Source organism: Lynx canadensis, chromosome C2 (assembly GCF_007474595.2).
Source record: "Lynx canadensis isolate LIC74 chromosome C2, mLynCan4.pri.v2, whole genome shotgun sequence".
In the NCBI taxonomy this organism is placed as follows: Eukaryota; Metazoa; Chordata; class Mammalia; order Carnivora; family Felidae; genus Lynx; species Lynx canadensis.
The window spans coordinates 20,203,914-20,214,063 of NC_044311.2; positions in this window are offsets into that span (position 1 = coordinate 20,203,914).

The following is a 10,150-nucleotide window of genomic DNA, read 5'->3' on the forward strand; positions in this document are numbered from 1 at the left end:
ATATGTTTTCACTCTTATGTGGATCCTGAGAAACTTAACAGAAGACCATGGGGGAGGGGAAGAAAAGAAAAAAAAAAAAGGTTAGAAAGGGAGGGAGCCAAAACATAAGAGACTCTTAAAAACTGAGAACAAATGAGGGTTGATGGGGGGTGGGAGGGAGGTGGGGTGGGTGATGGGTATTGGGGAGGGCACCTGTTGGAATGAGCACTGGGTGTTGTATGGAAACCAATTTGACAATAAACTTCATATTGAAAAAAAGAATACCTCAGGGGCGCCTGGGTGGCTCAGTCGGTTAAGCTTCGGCTCAGGTCATGATCTCGCGGTCCGTGAGTTCGAGCCCCACGTCAGGCTCTGTGCTGACAGCTCGGAGCCTGGAGCCTGTTTCAGATTCTGTGTCTCCCTCTCCCTGACCCTCCCCCATTCATGCTTTGTCTCTCTCTGTCTCAAAAATAAATAAACGTTAAAAAAAATTAAAAAAAAAAAAGAATACCTGCTTATAGTTGTTATTCTGACTAAATGAAATGGTGTGTCTATTAAACCCCTGGTTTAGAGCCTAGCACAAAGTAGGAGCCTAGCAAATGCTAGTCGTCGTTGTAATTGTGGTTGTTTCACTGTAATTTCGTAGATATTTCAGTAGGCAAACATAGGGATTTCACTACTCTTCTTACCCTGGCAATGACAGTACAAAGTTACTGTTAACATGTCCCTGTCTTTACTGGGTGGCTTTCTACTTTCTGTTCAGCTGCCAGCATGAAAAATCAGTTCAGTGATAAACCTGTCCTTTCAATATGACATCCAGCACTGCTAGTAACCAGATTGCAGGTACCAGGAAGCACAAAAAATGGGCCATGACCTGGAAGATCTCACAGTTCAGTTAGGTAATGATCCAGTTGGCTTGAAACAATTAAAAAACAGTTATGTGCTAAATTTCAAAGTAATGTCTAAAATTAGAGTAAGCATAATTGGTATGGACTGAACTTGGATAAACAGTAGTAGAAGTGAACTTGCTCTTGGCTTTGAGGGATGGTGAACTCTGTACCAAGTAAAGGTAAAAATGATGGCCATTTCACATCAGGGTGTTGGGATGGAAATGAGTTTTAGGGCAAAGTGCACTTAAAACACGGAGGAGAATATATGACTTTAGTGTGTAGTGGGTGATGAGCAATACGTGTGACTGACATGGCGGTGTCTCACACAGTTGGAGAGGACATGGACAAACCCTAGAGATAAAACGTAAATTATAGTTTACTGTGCAGTAGTAGAGAGTGGATAGAAACATCTTATGTGTATCATCTGGGGCAGTATATGATGAATGGTTGCCTGACAAAGGGTGATTCATGTATAGAAAGGGGGCAAGTGATAATTGACGAGAAACATTTAGCCTAGTGTCATTCTAGAGTCTAGAGTCCATGATACTCTATACACTGATTTTTTGTGTTGAGTATTATTTGAAGTAAATAAATAAAAAAAAACATGAACTTGCTTTTTTACATAGAGATTTGGCACTGTGTTAATACTTCTGGAAATTGCATGTGTGGCATATGGAAGAGTTTGGACATTTGTTGCAAAAGGGAGACGTTTTTTAGAAGAATATTATTTTCTGCTTTTGGTCTTTTGGCTTGAGATCTTAATGACAGACAAATATATTTATTTTATAGAGACTATGCTGCATACATAGTTTACACTGAATATGTATTCAGAGAATTTGGGGATGATAAAACCTTGGAGACTGTATAAAACAATTAAAATTACTGATACATATTTCATTCACCATCAGGAGGAAAACAGTAACTGTTTTCTCATTAATATCTGTAGGAGTACTTCCATCTGGACTTTTTCCTTTAATTTCAAGACAGACGAGCATAATAAAGTATGATGTCCTTTGTGTTTTTATTTCTAAACATCGATGTAAAGATAAATAATGTTTATAATTCAAGCAATAGTGAAAAATTCAACATGGTTGAGGTTGCTTCATCATCAATAACATAAAACATCTTTTAAGTGTCTTGATTAGATTTTACAAACCCTTGTTAGAGTGACTAAAATACCTCTAGTATAAACAATTATTAATACAATGTCGAATAGGTCCTTAGGTGAACTCAATTACAGTGGCACAATGGGGCAAATAACTGTAAAAGCCATTGGCATTATTGTTCTCCGAAGGTCAAAGGCACTGGAGTGGAGAATGGTGAAATTAGATGACAGAGCAGAATAAGAGGCTGTGATTGAAGATGTTCTGGATCACAGACCTTTATTGTACTTTGATTTTTTTAAAGCTTACTTTATTTGGGTCTTTCATCTGTGAAAAAAATTAGTGTATGCTGCACTCTACTTTGATTGAAGTATTTGAACTTTTATGAGCACACATTTTTTCTTCCATTTCAAGAAGTAATTTTTCTTTCTGGTAGCACCGCAGCTGTGAGGCTAACTTGTGTTAGTTTTAACATACATATCCCTGATCTAGACTAGTGCTTTTTCCTCTGCTTATTACAATATTATGTTATAATCTTTTGTATTCTTCAATATTTTACATCCAAGGACCTGAAAAGTTTGAAATGTTAATAGACTTTAACCACTTGGAAGAGGAATGTTTAAATTTGGCAAATTCACTGCTTACTTAGTTGCTACTGTCCCTTATCTTTGATTGCTAATAAAAGCCCATAACAGAATAAAATGCATAGCAACTGCCAGATATTACCTCAGGTTTTTAATCCTTAAGATTAAAAAGATTTCCATTTTTAGTGAGGAGAAGGAACCTGTAGCATTTATTCATCTTGTGCCATAAACTCTGCTAATAAATGGATATACCTTGCTATAAAAAGAGATGGAGTGCACGGCTTCATGAAGAATTGTCTAGTGGAGGAAACACACACTTAACCAGTAAACACATAAATGAATATTATTACAAACTGTGTTAAATGCTGAAAAGGAAAACATAGACACCATAAGAAAATATCAGGATGTACCTATTTAGATTGATTGCCTCACAGAGTTGGTCTGGTTATAGTGCAGGAATTATAGTACTGGTAAAAAGTTTTTCTAAACAGACCAATGCTGACATAAGCAAAGAAAAAAAATTGTACATCCCAACCAAGTTCTACTTTTCCAAAGCATGAGCACTTTTATCCTCATTACACTCAATGATGATCAAAATAAGCCTTTTTTTTTGGCAATCTCTATCAAAATACCAACAGCATTTTTCACAGAACTAAAACAAAGAATCCTAAGATTTGTATGGAACCACAAAAGACCCTGAAGAGCCAAAACAACCTTCAGAAAGAAGAACGAAGCTGGAGGTATGATAATCCTAGATTTCAAGATATGCTATGGAGCGACAGTAATCAAAACGGTATGGTACTGGAGCAAAACAAAAATAAAAAATAGAGACATAGATCAATGGAATAAGATAGCCCAGAAAATAAGCCCACACTTATAGAGCTAATTAATCTATGGCAAAGGAAGCTAGAATATACGATTGTGAAAAGACAGTCTCTTCAGTAAATGGTGCTGAGAAAACTGGACAGCTACATTGAAAAGAATGAGACTGGAACACTTTCTTATATCATACACAAACATAAATTCAAAATGGATTAAAGACCTAAATGTGAGCCCTAAAACCACAAAACTCCTAGAAGAAAACAACAAGACTAATTTCTTTGACATTGGCAAGAAACTTTTTTTTTTAGATAAGTTTCCACAGGCAAGGGTAAGATGTGTAAAAATAAACTATTGAGAAGACACCCATATAGCCAACAGGCACATGAAAAGATGCTCAATGTCACTCCTCATCAGGGAAATACAAATCAAAACCACACTCAGATATCACCTCACGCCGGTCACAGTGGCCAAAATGAACAAATCAGGAGAGTATAGATGCTGGTGAGGATGTGGAGAAACGGGAACCCTCTTGCTCTGTTGGTGGGAATGCAAACTGGTGCAGCTGCTCTGGAAAACGGTGTGGAGGTTCCTCAAAAAATTAAAAATAGATCTACCCTATGACCCAGCAATATCACTGCTAGGAATTTACCCAAGGGATACAGGAATGATGATGCAGAGGGGCACTTGTACCCCAATGTTTATAGCAGTGCTTTCAACAATAGCCAAATTATGGAAAGAGCGTAAATGTCCATCAACTGATGAATGATAATGTGGTTTATATATAAATGTTGTTTATATATATAATGGAATACTACATGGCAATGAGAAAGAATGAAATCTGGCCATTTGCAGCAACGTGGATGGAACTGAAAGGTATTATGCTAAATGAAATAAGTCAGGTAAAGAAAGACATATCACGTTTTCACTCATATGTGAAACTTGAGAAACTTAACAGAAGACCATGGGGGAGGGGAAGGGGAAAAAAAGTTACAGAGAGGGAGGGAGGCAAACCATAAGAGACTCTTAAATACCAAGAACAAACTGAGGGTTGATGGGGGGTGGGGGGGAGGGGAAAGTGGGTGATGGGCATTGAGGAGGGCATCTGTTGGGATGAGCACTGGGTGTCGTATGGAATCCAATTTGACAATAAATTATATTTAATATTAAAAAATAAATAAACTATTGAGATTACATCAAAGTTAAAAGTTTGTTCACAGTGAAAGGAGCTATCAACAAAACAACAAGGCAGCCTACTGAATAGTGAAGATATTTACAAATGGCATACCCAAAAACAGGTTAATATCAATACATATAAAGAACTTACACAATTCAACATGAAAAACAAATAATCCAATTAAGTAATGGATAGAGGACCTGAACAGACATTTTTTCCAATTCAGAAGACATACAGATGGCCAGGAGGCATATGAAAATATGCTCAGCATCACTAATCAAGAGGAAAATGCAGATCAGAACCACAATGAGATATCACCTTTCACCTGTCAGAATGGTTAGAATCACACAGACAAGAAATAACAAGTGTTGGCAAGGATGTAGAGAAAAAGGAACTCTAATGTACTGTTGGTGGGAATGCAAACTGATGCAGCTACTATGGAAAACAGGTACCTCAAAACTTCAAAAATAGAATTACTATGTTATTCAGTAATTCCACTACTGGGTACTTACCCAACTGCAAAACACTAATCAAAAAGATATATATACACCTGTGTTTATTGCAGCATTGTTCATAATAGCCAAGATATGGAAGCAACCCAGGGGTCTACCAGTAGATGAATGGATAAAGAAGTGGTGAAAAAAAAAAAAAAAAAGTGGTGTGTGTGTGTGTGTGTGTGTGTGTGTGTGTGTGTGTGTCAGAGAAATACAAATAGCATACGATTTCATTTATATGTGGAATTTAAGAAACGAATAAAGGAAAAAGGAAACAAAGGGCCAAAACAAAACAAAACAAAAGCAAAAACAAACAAAAAAACAACCAGACTCTCAGAGACCAAAGTAATGATAACCAGACGATAAGTGGAAAAGGGGGTGGCTGAAATAGATGAAGGGGATTAAGAATACACTTAGTGTGATAACACTGTGTAATGTATAGAATCGTTGAATCTTAAATCATTGTATTGTAAACCTGAAATTAATATAACACTCTATGTTAATTATACGTCAAATTTAAATAGTACATAAGCCTTTTGGTAAGTTGTTCAAAAGTCACTTTCATCTTCTCTCTTCTAACTCTTTGCCAACTTCATTGTCTCTCTTCTCTCAGCAATGATTTTTTTTTTCATCTGGTGATGTGAATGCAACAGTATTCTTCTAGTTTCCCATGCTTGAAGCTCTGGAATTACCTTAGACCTTTTTTTTTTTTTTACCTTGTTCCCCTTTTTCATATCCTCGTTCCATTTATTTATAAAATTTGTCTCTACCTCAGGGAATTACTTCACTTTATGTCCATGTTCTGCTTTCCTCATCGTACAGGGATAACACCTAATCCTTTGGTTATTTTGGGGAGTAAACGGGTTAATAAAGCCCTTAGAACAATGTATGTTGCTTAGTAAGTGCTATGTGAGTGTTATATATAATAAGTGATCACTGTTTTATTGACATGTTCTTATGAAGACTTTTAAGGCATGCTTAGGACTAAAAATTGTTAATTACTAATACCAACAGTGTGTTCTTTTCATGCTCAGTGGACACATACTCCTTCACTGTCTTCTCCTGTACAATTTATTACTAGATAATGGCACTTTTAACTAGATACATCACCTATAAAGGGGACTTAGTAGATAACTCAGATAAATAAACTGTAGTGTTTTAAGGAGCATCCTTAATAGTAACAATACAACTAAGAGAAAACAGTGTGTTCAACACAGGACAGCGAGGTAAAACAATTTTTGCTCTACTGTCATTCATGTCATTTAAATAAAAATATTTAAAAAGTAACCATAGCCAATAAATGTGACATCAATCTATTTTGTTCAGATAGAGGTCAGAATTATTTGGTATATAAGAAAGTGGAGGATCAATGTGTAAAACACCAAATCAACTGTATTTAACAGATTTGTTTACTCATTTGCTTGCAAAACAAGTTCATCTGTTAGTACAGTGAAGCTGCCAGCCAAAGCAGCCTTCCTTGAGGCTAAAATTGTTTAATTATCCCTTAACTGTAGCAGTTGGATCCCCAAATCTGAGCTCTTTTATTACATCACTGGGATTCCCTCATGCTGTGTTGTCAGTCTGTCACCAATTTTTGTCATTAATATATTTTAATATCTTGATGATGTAGTCAATAAACAGTTTGTCTTGGAGGTCAAAGCTACATCTACTTTTTCTATATTTAACTCTAAGAAAGGGTCTTCTGGTAAAAAGCCAAGATCTTTGCATGCTGCTGGATGTTTTAAAATATAAGTTATTACAAATCTCAGAATAAATAATTGATGATGAATGCTAGTAACTTAAAAAGTGGCAACATAAATTTCCTTGGAACTCAATCTGTTAACAGCAATTTCACTTTTTGTATGGACAAGTGCATAGAGAGTATTTCAATAGAAAATAGCCCCTGGTATTCCAGGTTTTATAGACTTTCCTCTGAATATATTCCCATCCAAATGGAGAAATATAATCAACAATAGTTGTTTTCAGATGATTTCCAAAATAAGATTCAACAAACCAGTTAATGCTTGCATCTTAGAGCTAAAGGGGAGAAAATATAGGATATATTGAATGTCGGTTCATTTTGCTTGTCTGGAAAAACATACTTAGGTACCTTTTGTACTGAAACCCAACTTTCAAAATTTTCATTTTCTGCCCAAATTAGTTTTCTTAGCATTGAATTACTGTGGAAATAATAACAACTAATTAACTGAAAGCCAACTGTGCACTAGTCAACTTTGCTAAATACCTGATACACATTATCTTATTCAAAAGTCTTGGCAATCTTATGATCTAAGTGGAATTAAAATTTACTTCATTTATTTATTTTTTAATTTTTTTAACGTGTATTCAATTTTTGAGAGACAGGGACCGAGCATGACCAGAGGAGGGGCAGAGAGAGAGGGTGACACAGAATCCAAAGCAGGCTCCAGGCTCTGAGCTGTCAGCACAGAGCCCGACACAGGGGTCAGACTTACAAACCGCGAGATCGTGACCTGAACTGAAGTCAAGACACTTAACTGACTGAGCCACCCGTAAAATTTACTTCATTTAGACTTGGGAAAATGGAAGCCAAGAGTTTTAATGCTATATTTAAGAGACCAGAAGATATGAAAGCTGTTCAGATTTTGTTGCTTGTAGGACCCTTTAAATTGATTTGGAAATATTTTGACTTTTTCAAGTATATGAAGATTCACTGGTAGAGTCATATTAATATAGGACCCATTCATCAGTATTTTCCGTGGTATACAAAAATTAATAAAGCTTCTCCTCCTTATCCCAAATAGCACTGTCTCAGTGCTAAAAACCAGTAGATTAGGCCCAGTAGATGTCAACCAGATATAGCGGTTTTGATCCTAAGATACAAAGAAAATTATACCCGTGAAGCCTTGAATTTTTTGCAAATGAGTACAAATTCTGTATATTAACAATATCTTTTTTAAATCTCTATCATTAGCCTCATTATAAAGTTATAAATCAGCTCACAGTTATATGATTTCAAATGTACTATGAATCAAAGCACGCATGTTAAGTAGAAAAATCTAGAGAAAGTCACATAAATTCCTTTTGATGATAGAGAAACAAAAGAAGCTGTGATGAACCTTATTGATGCTTCACTTTAGGTAACCGATCTAGAGGATATTAATGTGTGGAGGGAAGGAGGGAAAGCAACATATTCTTTGGAAATGAGGGATTGATGTAATCATATTTTATTGGTCTTTAAATATATTAGTCCCCAAGTCAAGGCAGATATCCATATTGCAATGTATAGAGTGTCAGTAGCACATGGGGAAATGGTACACAGGAATCGGTTCACAGTTGCCAATGTTGGCAAGTTTCCTTTTCTCCTGGGTTTAGAATGTTAACAGCTCCTTAAGGAAAGCCTGCCCAGCCTGGTTTGGGGAAAGTCATGTGACCTTCTATCTCTACAGACAGTTTCAGGAAATACTTCAAGATAGATCCAGGTAACAGTCCATAAGTAATTATTGCTGTCATAGTTATTTAAAAATAAAATCTTCACCATGGCAATGAAAAGGAATAGGCATGATTGTAAAATTATTTTATAGGCTCCTTTGTGGCATTTTCTGGTGCAGATATGACTTTGCTGTGGCTGACTTTTTAAGTTGTTCACCTGTTTGAGAAGCCAAAAAGTCAAGAAATAAGGTAGAGAGGTTTCTGTTCCAGTATGTGTATTTTCAAGCTACTTAACTTTCTCAAGAAGATTGTAATCCTGACTCCAGCTCAATTGACTGTTAAAGCTTATGGCTCCCCACCTAATCAGCCACACAGAATAACTGCTCTCTAGATACTTGTCAAGGATTATAACGTCAAACTCACTGCTATTCAATATTTAATCAAGAGCTGGGTAGAGAGATATAATACCTATCGCAGATAGCCTAAAGGAGATGCTGCCCGTCACTTAAATGTAAAAAATCTATCCCGGTTTCAAGCCATAGAGTGCTGCATCATGTACCAAAAACTTGCTTTCACTAATTTCGTTTTCACATTTTTTTCCATAGGCAAAGATTTAGAAAGATTAACAAAGGCAGCTAAATATGGTATTTACTGGAAGGATGGTGTTCAAACTATTCCTCTATCACAAATGCCCTTTTACATTTTTATTTGCCTTGATCAACTCAACATGTTTTAGCAGCTTTGTTGAAGTATAATTTACATACCATAAAATTCACCCATTTAAGTATACAATCCAGTCATGTTAGGCCTATTTATAGAATTGTGCAAATGTCCCCACAATATAGTTTGAACATTTCCATCATCCTAAAAGTACTTCCCATGTCTGTTGCTGTCAGACCCTGTTCTAACTCTCAGCCCAGGGTAACCCCTAATCTGTGTTCTGTCTGTATAGATTTTCACAGCAGTGCAGTCATATTAATGTGTGTGCCTATGCAGCTGGTATCTTACAATAGCATGCAATTTCAGTTTTGGGTGTTTGTCCATGTTGTGTCATGATCCTATTTATTGCTGAACCGTGTTCTGCTGTACGGATAAAATTTAAAAATATTTTATTTATCCCTTCACCAGTTGATGGAGATGTTGAGTTGTTTCAACTTATAGCTATTATAAATAACACCATAATGTATATTTGCATACACATCTTTGTGTGGACATATGTTTTTCATTTCTATTAGCTAGGTACCTAGGAATGGAACTTCTGGGTCATGTGATAAGTTTATCTTTAACTTTTTAAGCTGCCAAATTATCTTCTAAAGTGACTATATCATTTTACATTCCCACTAGCTGCTCATGAGGGTTCTAGTGTCTCTACAATCTCCCCAACACTTGTTACTGTCTATCATTTTGATTATAGCTGTTCTATTGAGTGAAAAATCCTATCTCATTGTAGTTTTAATTTGCATTTCCCTAATTCCTAATGTTGTTGAGAATTCTTCATGTCCTTATTAATTAGCAGTTTGTGTATCTCTTGATATTCAGATTCTTTGCCCGTTTTAAAAAAACTGTGCTGTCTTTTATAATTGAGTTGTAGAAGTTCCTTATATATTCTGGATACAAGTTCTTCAACAATAATGATTTGTGTATGGTGTCTCCCCTTCTGTGGCTTGGCTTTTCTTTGTCTTAATGTTGTCTT